A 14,375-nucleotide genomic window follows, 5' to 3' on the forward strand; every position below is an offset into this window, starting at 1 on the left:
AAAGTTCTGAGAGAACAGGTGGGGCTATTTACTCCATGCTGTGGCGGTGTCAATAAATAAAAGTTGACATACTTCAGTTAAGCTTGCTTCACTTCTCCTGCCTCCCTCTACTTATAAGAACAAGGCAGAAAATAGTATATATTTAGTTTCAACATACAGATTGATTTCTTATGAGCATTAGCTTAGACTCAATGAACATTTTATAATATCAAATAAAAATAGCTCATTGTATATTACTTAATTTCTCAAAAATTAATATTAATCAACAGATGTATTTTTCGCTATTTAGATTCAGAGGTATATAAGTTCTAAGGCTTTGTACTTCTAATGAAAAGCCCTGACTATGTATCTTTAGAAAACAATGCAATTATTCAATTCTTTACACATGGTATGATTAAGTTGAGACTGATAACGTGTTACAACTGTACCTGGCACATTTCTAACAGAGTGTTTTGTGAATGATCCCTGGCCTGGAATGACTTCTTCTACCATATCTGTGTTCCATAGAATAACCCATTTTTAATACTCTTCTGCCATTTCTTCCAGGCAGCCCTTCTAATCTACTTAAAATCACAACAGTAAGTCACTCCAACCTTTTGTAACCCCCCCTTTCTTCCTCTACTATATTTTGTTTGTATTTGTGATACAACTTATGTTTGGCAAGGGACCCTCTTAAAATATGCTTCACAAGGCAGCTAGGACTCTCTATGTATATATTACAATAAGCACAAACTTAAAAATCTAACATAGTACAAAAAAGACAATGCATTTTGCTTCTATAATAATCTAGCAATTACGTCTATGTTGGTAAAGGAGAAAGGAGGCAAAGTATAAGATTCATGATAGTCATTGAGTGTAAGAAGATATTCTACACAGCTGGAGGTGTCTTCGGCCTGGAGAGATAGGTCAAGAGGTTACCTCTGAAAATTCCCTCAACAGCAGACTTCAAGCAGGGTATTTAACTTGTCTCTAGGAATTTGGGACTAAAAGTTATAAGGTCAGTTATCACTGTGTGGCTTTCTTGTCAGAGGAGTTTCTATGATTTTTTAATAAAAACGAACACAATTCACTGAGACAGATTTGTTTTTTGGTTTGTTTATATATATTGGAAATCATAGTATTGAATTGTGAAAATGGCAAAAGGCATGTGAAGAGACTGACAATTCAATATCTTCAAGAAACTGTTCTTATCTTAGGGAAGACACCTTTTGTTATTTTAGGATACTCTGCACAATTTAACTTACATCGCAATTAGCTATGTCCAAATAAACTTAAGCAAATTTGAGAAGCATATTATATGGTCCTTTATACACCTCATCACATAGCATAATATTTCACATACATCAGGTGCTTAACTGTTTGAGTTAAATGTCATTGTAGCATTATTTTCTTTCCTTAGATTCATTGATTAATTAGTTCAAATAAAATATATAGTTTACAGTGGTTAACTTTGGCTGTGAATTGGTAGGCTGTAAGTTGTCATTTTTTTAAATAACTATTACCAAATGGTCAAATAAACCAAAAATTGATGAGGCACTATACAAATATAGTCATAGAAAAAAGAAAGGTTAATTAACTACCATGAGCTTTTAAAATGTTATGACTCTACTACAAGAGACTGGTACCTGTTCTCCTCGGCCACCACACAATCTTCCTCAGCCTGGACACATATATCCGAGTCTTTTACCTAAACCTGACGTTTCCATGGTTATGTTAACCTTTTTGGAACCAAATGGACAACATAATTCTTATATATTATATATTTGTGTATATGTACATGTATTATACATATTTACCAAAGTACTAGTCAGGGACTTCTATTCAGTATTTATTGACATTCAACTTTACTGTAATAAACCCTGGCTGGTGTAGCTCAGTGGATTGAGCGCAGGCCTGCGAACCAGACAATCGAGGTTCGATTCCCAGTCAGGGCACATGCCAGGGTTGCAGGCAGGTTCCCTGCAGGCCAGTTCCCAGCAGGGGATGCACGAAAGGCAACCATACATTGATGTTTCTCTCCCTCTCTCCTTCCCTTCCCCTCTAAAGATAAATAAATAAAATCTTTAAAAAAAAGTGCACAAAATATTTTTTAAATAAACTTTACTGTAATAAACACACACACACACAGTTCTCATCTTCATAACTTTTGCTTCAGTAGAAATATACAAAGACCAGAGGATCCATACATGTGGTGAACACTAGCATAGCGAAACAGGAAAGGTACATAACAGAAAACCATAAAAATCAAAGCAGAATTATAATCCAAGAAGGAGCATGAATGTAAGAGGCAATGCAGAATAACAGCATAGTATAGAAAGATTTAAACGAGCCAGAGAGGTTAGAAACTTTTTTTCGAAGAAGAGATAAAGAATGATATGTTGTTGACAAAGGAAAGAAGGAGGAAACCAGCCATCCAGTTAGAAGGCTAGCTAAATCCCCAGATGCAGAAGGATAGCACAACAAAGAGACAGAAAGATTTTGCACCTGTCTAACAACAGAAAGAAATGGGGTCATCATGTGAGGTGTCACTGAAGAAGTAGGTAGATGCCAACTTCTACCTACTGGGTGGGAATTTATGTTAAATTATGTTTGGGTCTTTAGCTTAAGAGCAACAGAAAATCAGGGATATATTTTTAATCTAGAGATTAGAACAAGTTAATTTGTGTTCTGGAAAGTTTACTTTAACTGCAGTGCAAATAACTCATTGTAAGAAGAAGATGCATGCATGAATTGAAAACATACTTGAGAGGTAGAATCACAAAGCTAAGCCACGGACTGTGTGGAGTGAATGGAAATGTGGAAGTGTTGAGAATGACTCCTAAATCTTTCGGTTGCCTAATGGTAAGCACTAAAAGTCTAGAAAAAAAATAAGCTTATGCAGTAAGGTGGTGGGATTCTAAGATGTCCCCCAATAATCCTTACCATGTGGTATTCACATTTTTGTTTACTCCCATTCTGAATCATGACTGATCTGGGTAACAGAATACTGTGGAAAAGGTATTACAGCCTCTTTCTTGGTCTCTTGGATTGCTCGCTCTGGGCAATGCCATCTGTCATGCTGTGAGGACACTGAAGCCCCAAAGAGAAACCCATGGATGGTAACTGAGACCTGATGATTGCCAGCACTTATTAGTCAGCCTTGTGAGTAAAGTTCTTTTTGGAGGACATATATCCTCTGTCTTCTGTCAAGCCTTCAATGACGGCCAACAGCTGACTGAGTACCAACCCAGAATACTCTAGTCAAGCCACACCCAAATGCCAGACTTAGAGAAACCCTGAGAGATAATAAATACTTATTTTTATTCAGCCATCAATGTTGAGGTAATTTATTACACAGAAGTGGAGAACTAATAGAGGCAGGAAGTCTAGAAGGTTGGATTTGAGCAAATTGAGTTTGGGAGACTGCCACCTCTCCAAGAGGAGATTCTAAACTGCCATTGGATCCATCCCCTGGGAGCTGAGAGGAGAGGTTTGTATTTGACATACAGAATAAAGTGTGACCTGCATACAATTTGGTGGTTGAAATCACCTTTAGGGGGGATCTGGAGTAAGAATTTATGTCTACGAGAGGGCTTTGGGAACTTCTATATTGAATGGCGGGGAAGAAGAGGATAGGAACACAAGGAAATAGAGACCAGAAGTGATACAAGGAGTAGGAAGAACACAGGATGTTGAGAGGGATGTAATAATTTAAGAAGAATGTTTTGGTCATTAGTATTAAGTAATGAAAATCACATAATGAAAGAGGATGGAAATATTTTAGATGTAGAAACATAAATATCTGATCTTACTGGGAATTGCTTGCTTGTGATATTGGGAAGAATTTCATTGAAAAGAATAAAGATGGTGGAGAGAGGAAGTGTAGACCAGTTTATCAGCTTGACTGAGAAGCATCAGCTATGTAAAAATACAAAGTGTGTGTGTATGTTTAATTGGTCATCTGGAAGTCATACTGAAACATTTTCATGGTTCATTTACACAGTCAAATAGAGACTGAGTCACATCCATTACTCTTGAATAGTAATTTAATATTGTAATCACTTAATAATACAGCCATCAAAATAAACAACCATACCATTAAAAAAACAAACTAGTGCTAATATTTTATATTCCCCAGTATAATTACATAGAAAAAGATCATACTCAACAGATTCACAAAGCTTTATAATAATGCTAGGGAAAATGAGAAAAATAAAAGAACAAGGTAAGAAATAAGGAATAAAAAGAGCATAAGGGAAAGCCACAACTAGTTACTCAGATCTGGAAGTTCCACATTTAGTTGATTTCAAGTACACAGAGGGTCATGTTCTATTGTAAGAGTTTATTTTCGTTCCTTCTTTGCTGCTGATGTCATGACACACTGCCACTTCCCAAAGCCCTGTGTTGCCACCTGCCATGGCATCTCTACTATAGCATTTCCATAAAAATGGAAATGGGCCTTATCTCTAGCCATCACTTCTGCAAGGAAAACTAGCTTGTTTCTATTTATTTGCTTATAAAAAAGAAAAATTCTTGTAACTTTAATAGCTTAATACCATAGTCATTCAAAGAAAAGGAAAATCAAAATTTATATTTAACCATGCTTTGCATTTCCTTGTGCACTGATAAGCCCAACAATGTAAAACGTTTTTCTTGAAGTAGTCTTTGTCAGTTTAACACCATTCAAAGTGAATACATATGTATCACTGCAATCTTTCCAACCATTTCCCTTTTAAAATTAATCTTGAATGGTGGCATATACATGATTTCCTCATTCATAGCTATTTATATTGTATATTTGAAATGTTTTTTAAAGTCCATACTGTAGGCATTTACTAGGTAGTAAAGTGTTTGATCTTTGAGCTCTAATAAAATAAAATAATATATGTTCTCTAACATTGCTTTTTCTAAGTTGCAGTTCAGAAATCCAGGTCAGAAACCCAGGAGGGCATAGCTGGGTTCCATGTGCAGAGTCTCAGGAAGCTGAAATTAAAGTTTCAGCCAATTGCACTCGTTTTGCATTGGGGTTCCTTTTCCAAGCTCTTTTTTTTTTTTTTTTTTGGCAAAATTTATTCATTTGAAGTATAGTAAGAGGGAGGTCCTCCTTAATTTCCTGGATTTTACCCCGGGGGCTTCTCTTTGTTCCTTAGGAAGAAATGCCCCATTTCTTCACAGGCGTTCCAATTTATTCTTAAAACACCAACAGTACACCCAGTCCTTCTCATCTTTTAAATCTCTCATACTTCTGCCCTCAGGCAAGGGAAGTTCTGAGTTTTTCAGGGCTCATGTAATTAGATAAGGCCCAATATGATACTGTCCCTATCTTAAGATCAACTGTGACATAAAACCTAACGTGATCACAAGAGTGATGCTTCATCATATTTACAACAAAGTAAAGTGAGTCATTTTTGAAAACCACACCAGACACACAAAAAATACGATTTCTTCAATAAGTAAAAAGCAAATCTATGCTGGTTAATCCAAACTGCAGGGTTTCAACACATTGTCTTCTCTACCTCTGTTGCTCATATGGCAAGGCCAAGTTAGGTACCCCAAACATTTGTGTTTGGGTAGCATTTCAAGTTGGTCACATTCTCCTATTTTCCATTAGAGTAATTGTTTGTCTCTCTCCCTCCTGCGGAAGATTAGTATGTCTACAATCTATCTGTGTAAGTGTTGTGGGTTGTAAATGTATATCTTCTCCCTGGATGACTGTTATATACAATATACATAATCTGTTATCTTTTTCCATTAAGCTAATGAATGGTTGACGCTTGTGGTTTGAACAATCTGGAGTACTTAAATGCTGTTTTAAAAGGAAATGAAATAGTCCACAGTCAAACCTACTGAACAGTATCTGTTTTGCATTAAGCACATGGTAAGTTTTTCTAGCTTCCTATTGAAAACAGAAGTCATTAAATGAACTATTCAGAGGATCCCCCTCCTGTTTTAGTCAAAGCAAACTTGCTGAGTATACAATGCCAGTTTTGTGCTTGGTTCCTTTAACAAGAAAAACTTTAAAGAGATAAATTTTGGAAAGTGCAAACTTTTATGTATGAGCAATTAGTACAAAATTCCAAATTTAGTCTCAAATTATTGCCATACAATTGTATCTAAATAAGTTGGATTTTAATCGTTGGACTCATTCTGTAAAAAGGCATTTTGGTCTGGCTCAGTTGGTTGAAGCGTCATCCCATAGACTGATAGGTGACAGGTTTGATTCTCAATCAGGGCACATACCCAAGTGGTGGGTTCGATATCTGTTGGGCCAAGTTCAAAGAGGCAACTGATAGATGTTTCTCTCTCACATCAATGTTTCTCTCTCTTTCTCTTTCTGCCCTTTCCTGTCTCTTTCTAAAAAGTAATAAAAATATCTTGGATGAGGATTAAAAAAAGACACATTGGTTCTTTTAATCAGATGATTCAATTCAAAGGAGCAATTTTCAACCACTGTGCCACAGCACATGGGTGTATTGCAAGAAATTTTAAACATGGAACACCTGACTATTTAGTCAGGGACACTGCCCTCTTTTCCCTCAGACTGACAAGTAGAAAAAGGAAAACATTTCCAACAAAACAATAGCCGTTTGGTGTAAATGAATAAAAATTATACCTATGTTCTTTGTCAGATAGGCAAATTTTTTGTGTGCTGCAGAATTTTAGTAATTAGTTTATCTATGGCATGAGATGAAAAAGGAAAAATGCAATAAAAGGATATATATATATATATTATAGAATTGGTTAATATGTATATAATTCAATATATATATAATTAAATATATATATATAATTGGTTAATAATATGACACAGGTTTTAAGTTTCCAATTCTATCATACATTATCTGTATATTGCATCATGAGTTCACCACCCAAAGTCAAGGTTTCTTCAGTCACCATTTATTTCTTCTTTCCCTCTATAATCACCATGTTGTTGTCTGTGTCTATGAGGGTTTTTTCTTAATCCTTTTACGTTTTCACACCTGACCCCCTAACCTACCTCTTCTCTGACATTTATAAGTCTGTTCTCTATATCTATGAGTCTATTTCAATACTGGTTTTTAGTTTATTTTGTTCATTAGAGTCTACATATAAGTAAAACCATATGGGATTTTCCTTTCTATGACTGAAGTATTTCACTTAGCATAATAGTATTAAAGCCCAACCATGCAGTCACAAAAAGTAAGAGTTCCTTCTTTTTTATGGCTAATCTTCTATTGTGTAAATTTACCACAGCTTTTTCATCCACTCATCTACTGGTAGGCACTTGGGCTGCTTTCAAATCCTGGCTATTGTAAATAATGCTGCGATGAACAAGGGGTACATATATTCATTCAAATTAGTAGTTTTTCATATGCCTTCCAAGAAGTGGAATATTGGGGTCATAAGGCTTTCCATTTTTTATTTTTTGAGGAATTTCCATACTGCTTTCTACAGTAGCTGCACCAGTCTGCATTCCCACCAACAGTACACAAGGGTTCCCTCTTCACCACATCCTCGCCAGCACTTGTTCTTTGTTGATTTATTGATGATAGCCAGCCTGACAGGCAGGAGATGACCTCTCACTGTGGTTTTAATTTGCATTCATCTGATTATTAGCGATGTCTGTCCACCATTTTATGTCCTATTTAGAGAAGTGTTTGTTAAAATCTCTTGTTCATTTTTTAATTGGGTTGTTTTCTCGGTGTTGAGTTATATAAGTTATATATAAATTTTGGACATTAATCCCTTGTCAGATATATCATTGGTTAATATGTTCTTCCATTAAGTGTATTGTCTTTTCATTTTGTTAATGGCTTTCTTTGCTGTGCAAAAACATTTTAGTTTGAGGTCTCATTTGTTTCCCTTTTCTTTTGTTCCCTTTGTCCTAGGAGATATATCAGAAAAAAAAATATTGCAGTGAGTAATGTCTGAGATTTTACTGACTATGTTTTATTCTAGGATTTTTGTTGTTTAGAGTCTTACATTTAAGTCTTTAATCCATTTCAAGTTTATTCATCTATAAGGTGTAAGAAGGTAGTCTCTCATATTTTTTCATCTACCTGTCCAGTTTTCCCAACACCACTTATTGAATAGACTATCTTTACTCCATCGCATGTTCTTGCCTCCTTTGTCAAATATTAATTGACCATAAAAGTATGGGTTTGTTTCTGGGCTCTCTGTTCTGTTCCACTGATCTCTATGCCTGAGGGTTTTTTGTTTTTTTGTTTGTTTGTTTGTTTGTTTTGTTTTGTTTTTATATTAGCACCATGCTGCTTTAATTACTATGGTCTTGTAATCTAATTTGATATCAGGTAGCATATTTCCTTCAAATTTCTTCTCATTTCTCAAGATGGGTAAGTCTTTTGGGGCCCTTTTGTGGTCTTGTATAAATTTTTGGAATACCTTTTCTAGTTCTATGACATGTGCCATTGGCCTTTTAGTCGGCATTGAATTTAGTCTATAGATTGCTTTGGGTAGTATGGACATTTTAATGATATTAATTCTTCCTGTCCATGAACACAGCGTATGCTTTCATTTATTTGTTTCTTCCTCAATTTCTTTCTTCAGTATATTATGCTTTCCCAAGTACACGTCTTTTACCTCCTTCGTTAAATTTATTCCTAAGTACCTTCTTTTTTTGTTGCAATTGTAAATGGGAGTCTTAGTTTCTCTCTCTGTTAGTTCATTGTTGCTGTATTAAAATGCCACCAATTTCTGAATATTACAATAATTTGGTATTCTGCTACTTTACTGATTTCATTGATCAGTTTTTGTGTGGAGTCTTTTTTTCTATACACAGTATAATGCCTTCTGCAAATAATGACAATTTTGCTTCTTTTTTTCATTAGAATGTTTTTTTTCTCCTTGTCTGATTCCTGTAGCTAGGACTTTCATGACTATGTTGAATAAATGTGAACATGAACATCCCTACCTTATTCCTGACCTTAAGAAAAATGTTTTTAGTTTTTGCTTATTCAGCATGATGTTAGCTGTGGGTTTTTCATATATGGAGTTTATTATGTTGAAGTATGTTCCCTCTATTCCCACTTTGCTAAAAGTTTTTATCATAAAGGTATGGGATTTTAGGAAATGTTTTTTCTGCATCTATTGATATGATCATCTGATTTTTATCCTTTATTTTATTTATGTGATACATTGCATTTATTGATTTGTGAATATTGTACCAACCTTGCATCCCCAGAATAAATCACAGTTGATCAAGGTGTATGATCTTTTTAATGTATTGCTGGATCCAGTTTGCTAATATTTTGTTGAGGATTTTAGCATCTATGTTTATCAGGGATATTGGTCTATGATTTTCTTTCTTTGTAGTGTCTTTGGTTTTGGAATTAGATATTGCAGGCCTCATAAAATGAGCTTGTGAGACTTTCCTTCTCTTGAAGAAAATTTGTTGAAATAGTTTGAGAAGGATAGGTGTTCTTTGAATGTTTGGCAAAAATTCACCTATAAAGTCACCAGCTTCTAGACTTTATTTGCTTGGAGTTTTTTGATTAATGTTTTGATTTCATTACTTGTAATTGATTTATTCAGATTTTCTGGTTCTACTTGATTTACTTTTGGAAAATTGCATGTTTATAGGGAATTATCCATTTCATCAAGGTTGTCCAGTTTTTTTGGCATATAGTTGTTCGTAGCATTTTCTTACAATCCTTTGTATTTCTGTAGTGTCAGTTGTTACGTCTCCTACTTTACTTCTGATTTTATTTAGTTGGTTCTCTCTCTTTTTGTCTTTATGAGTCTAGTTAAAGATTCATCAACCTTGTTTATCTTTTCAAAGAACCAGCTCTTGGTTTTATTGATCTTTTTATTGATTTCTGTAGTCTTTTTTTTGTCACTGCATTTTATTTTATTTTTTATTTTTATTGTTGTTCAAATACAGTTATCTACATTCCCCCCAATACTCCCTCCATCCCAGCCACCCCCACCTCCCTCCCCTGATCTCACCCCTCCTCGGTTTTGTCCATGTGTCATTTATAGTTGTTCCTAAAAACCCTTCATCCTTTGCCCCCCAATATCCCCTCCCACCTCCCCTCTGGTTATTCTTAATTTCAATGTCTTTGGTTATGCTTTGCTTGCTTGTTTGTTTCATTGATTAGGTTCCACTTAAGCCAGGTGTTGAAAGACAAATACCATATGATTTCTTTAGTCTTCCTGTTGTTTGTCTCCACTCTATTATTTCTTTCCTTCTACTTTGGTCTTTGCTCTTCCTTTTTAGTTTTTTTGAGTGAGGTTAGATATTTTACTTGAGATTTTTCTTGCTTATTTAGATAGGCCTATAAAGCTATAAAATTTCCTCTCAGGACTGACTTTGCTGGGTTTTACCGATTTGGGGTGGTTGTGTTTTTATTTTTCTGTGTCTCAAAGTAACTTTTGATTTCTTCTTTGATTGCACAGTTGACCTATTTATTATTTAGAAACATGTTATTTAGCCTCCATGTTTTTGTGTGAGTTTCACTTTTTTTGTTACTGATTTCTATTTTCATACCATTATGGTCAGAGAAGATGCTTGGTATGATTCAATCTTCTTGAATTTATTAAGCCTTTTTTAAATATTCTAACATGTGGTTTATCCCATAAAATGTTCCATATGCAGTGAAAAATGTATATTCTGTTGTTTAGAGTGAAATGCTCTGTAAATATTAATTAAATCTATTTCATCCAGTATGTTATTTAAGGCAGCTGTTCCCTTGTTCATTTTTTTTCCTGCTTGGAGGGTCTATCCATTAATATCAATTGGGCGTTAAAATCCCCTCCTCTGACTGTATGACTGTCAATCTCTTCCTTTATGTCGACCAAGATTTTCTTTATATATTTAGGTGCTCCAATGTTGGGTGCATATATGTTTGCAAAGGTTATATCCTCTTGTTGGATTGATCCCTTTAGTAGTATGTAGTGTCCTTCTTTGCCTCTTGTTACGGCCCTTGTTTTAGAGTATACTTTATCTGATATAAATATTACTATCCCAGATTTTTATTTCATTTCCATTTGCATATAATATTTTCCCTCCCTTCACTTTTAATTTGTGTGTATCATTTGTTCTGAGGTGGGTTTCTCGTAGACAACGTATATCTGGGCCATGTTTTCTTATCCATTTACGTATCTTTTTAAAAATATTATTTACTTATTTATTTTTAGACAGAGAGAAAAGGAGGGAGAAAGAGAAGGATAGAAACATCAATGTGTGATTGCTTCTCACATATCCACCCACAATCAGCCTTGCAACCCAGGCATGTGCCCTGACTGGGAATGGAACTGGTGACCCTTTGGTTCACAGGCCAACACTCAGTCCACTGAGGCACACCAGCCAGGATCCATTTATCTTTCTTATGTCTTTTGATTGGAGCATTTAATCTGTTTAAAGTTAGTCTTGATAGGTACTTATTTATTGCCCTTTTATTCTTTATACCTATGTGCCCCTCTATATTTTTTCTTTATTTGTCTTTAAAAAGGAAGTGGGGTGTATTTAACATTTCTTGCAATATTGATTTGGTGGTAATAAACTCCTTTTGACTTTGTTGTTGTTTTTTCTTTTTTGGTCTGAGTAGATCTTTATTTTTCCCATAAGAACATATTTTATTGACCTTTCTTTTGCTTGATATTAAAAAGTACAGTCTAATCTCCAGGTTTAGCTTTGAATTGCGTGAAGAGTTACATGAGTCTCCCTAGATGCTCCAGATTTGAACTTTCAGGTGAACTTTATCCCTATACGTTCAACTGGTGTGGTAATGTCTCCTCTTTGATTTCTATTTTCAAGAAATAGTAAACACATCAACTGAAAATTGGTACTCACTCCTTTATATTAACTTTTCTCCTTCTCCACTTTATATCAGTACTCCATGCTTTTTATTAGTAAATAAAATTCCAGAAAAATATTGCTGCAGACATTTTCTTTCATCTTCTAAATTTAATTTTTTACTAAAGCTTGTCCTCACTTGTTTTCTGTTTATTCCACTGTTGCTACTTCAGTCCATTGCTCTATCACCTCAGACCTAAATTACTGTGCCATCTGGTAATTGGTCCCTTTCCCTTCAGCAGTCTCTGTCCACTTCGGTGAGACTAATCCCTGTGAAACTCTGGTTTCATCATGTTAGTAAAGGACTCTAGGTCTTGTTATGGCTTCCCATTTGGAATTAAGTCCAATTTCCTTCTCTTGACTGCAAAGCCAGTCATTCCTTCAACTTTATTTTCTGCTACTTTCACATTGTGTATCGATTTCAAGACTACTTATCTTTTCACTATCCTTGTATGATATTTTTGGTCAATTTCCTGCACTAAAGTGCAATGTATTATACTGCATCATATTCTCTATTTAGAATTTTCCAATTCCTATCTACTCAAAACTGCCTCAGTGTTGACTTCCCCTATCATATAAACACTTCAAAAAGCAACTCTATCTCTCCTTCAAAAATGCATACATTTTCTCTCTGGATATGTATACATGAACTCACATATGTGCATTATTATTTAATAGGTTCATAAATGTAAGATTATAGTGGACTATAACAATTCATTTAGCATACTCTATATAGTATATATAATAGAATTTAAGTGCTCATTCATATATTTGAGTATATGAATTATACTGAAAACACATTTGAAATTTTAGGTGGATATATTTTGGTTCAGTTTTGACTGACCCCATTTGCTAGGGCTGCTGATGTCCTCTCTGAAGCCTGATTTGGCAGTTGCTTTAGTCTCCCCTGCCACCAATTTGATGTCTCTCCATCCAGAAGGCCTCTATTTAATATTGGCTTAGTGTTGGTTCTTTTCCTCTGTTTACAGGCCCTGTTGATATTGTTGAGGTGCAAGCATGCCTTAATTATAATGGCATTAATATCTACCACATTAAAAATGGAAAACTTAAAAATATATAATTCACTGTGTTATTATGTAGTGTAGCTTCTGCCCTATTATTCAGGTATCTAAGTCTTTGCCTCTAAACTAGCTGTCCCTTGCTGTCTGGGCTTAATTAAGCTCAGTTTTCTAACTGGTTGCTTTTCAGAAATTCTTTCCTTACTCCTACTGCTTACACTTAACAACTTCATTCAACCCTCCTCTAATTCCTAAACCTCAAGTACTCTTTCTCCTTTGATGACTCACCAATCTACAGTCCTAACCCTGGACTAGGATTATGATGGCCTATATAATATGTCTTTTTTAGGAGTATGTACTTGGCTTATCTGTAGCTCTGGAATTCTTCCTGAAAGACTATGCAGAAAGAAGAAAATGAACATGTTCTTGATCTGTTCCACTGTTATATAGCCAGGCTTTGAAGAAAATCTCCATGCTGACAGCATCACTGTCTATAGTGTGAAAGTCAATGTCAGTTCCCAGGAAAGAACTCTCATTGTTGCTGAGCTCTTCAGTGGGAGATGCTAAATCCATATATCCTGGCAAGTGTGTCCAACCTTTTGGTGTCTCTGGTCCATACTGGAGGAAAAAGAGTTGTTTTGGGCCACACATTAAATACACAAACACTAGTGAAGACAAAAAAATCTGATAATGTTTTCAGTGAATTTATAATTTTGTTTTGGGCAGCATTCATGGCCATCCTGGGCTGCACGTGGCCCACGGGCTGCAGGTTGGACACCCCTGCTTAGGGCTTCCTTTGTGATCTCAACCACCTGAAGTTACCTGACTTTAACTAGGTCCGTATCTATCAATCCTTCCTCCAGTCATTTGACCACTGCTTTTCTGGGCTGGGATGTCATAACAGTAATCTCCAGGGAAGTTTAGGCCAGAATTGTGTCTGTGGTCACGTGTCTGCAGTGCTGTTTGAAGTACCAGAGCCCAATTTATACAGCCAGCTGCAGGGAAGTGCCTTGTGGTCTGAAACAACCTTCTCTCTGTAGTATGCGGAGTTCTGAGATTCAGGCCTGCAGCCTGGCACAGTTCCTTTTCACTTGCACAAATGGGAGAATGCACTTATGCCTATTCTGTACCATTCTGTACAGGCTGAACAGGGACATGCTGCTGGGGCCCATCAAGCTGCAGGCTGGAGAGAGAAAGTTCTGGAGAGCCTCGCCAAGGTGGGAGCAGATATCAGCCCAGGATAGTATGCACAATGAGAAGCCTTAGAGGTTGCTGGTAAATCTGTGCTGCAGTGGGGGGCCCGTTATGAGTAGTTAGCCCACCATACATGGCAGCCAGACCAGAGGTAGAACTGCAGCCATCACCTGGTCATTTGGCACCTCGTGTGCCAGAAATTTGTTTATGATAAAATGAAAGTCTCCTATTCTGCATGAGTGACCAGTTATACCAATATTATTTCTTCATGTAAGGTGTGAACATTAATATTATTAACATGAATACAAGCACTGAGACATTACTGCAGGTTAGTCCATTAAATGAAACTTTGACAACCTTTTCAAGCAAATCACCCTCCCCAAGCTGAT

At 35.7% G+C, this 14,375-nt stretch overlaps 1 pseudogene; it reads right to left on the bottom strand.

Moving 5' to 3' along the window:
* Positions 1-13,188: 13,188 nt before the first annotated feature.
* On the bottom strand, positions 13,189-14,121 carry LOC119056536 (meiosis 1 arrest protein-like; annotated as a pseudogene).
* Positions 14,122-14,375: the final 254 nt, after the last annotated feature.

Source organism: Artibeus jamaicensis, unplaced genomic scaffold (genome assembly GCF_021234435.1).
Source record: "Artibeus jamaicensis isolate MK-2021 breed Jamaican fruit bat unplaced genomic scaffold, CSHL_Jam_final contig_797, whole genome shotgun sequence".
Taxonomy (NCBI): domain Eukaryota; kingdom Metazoa; phylum Chordata; class Mammalia; order Chiroptera; family Phyllostomidae; genus Artibeus; species Artibeus jamaicensis.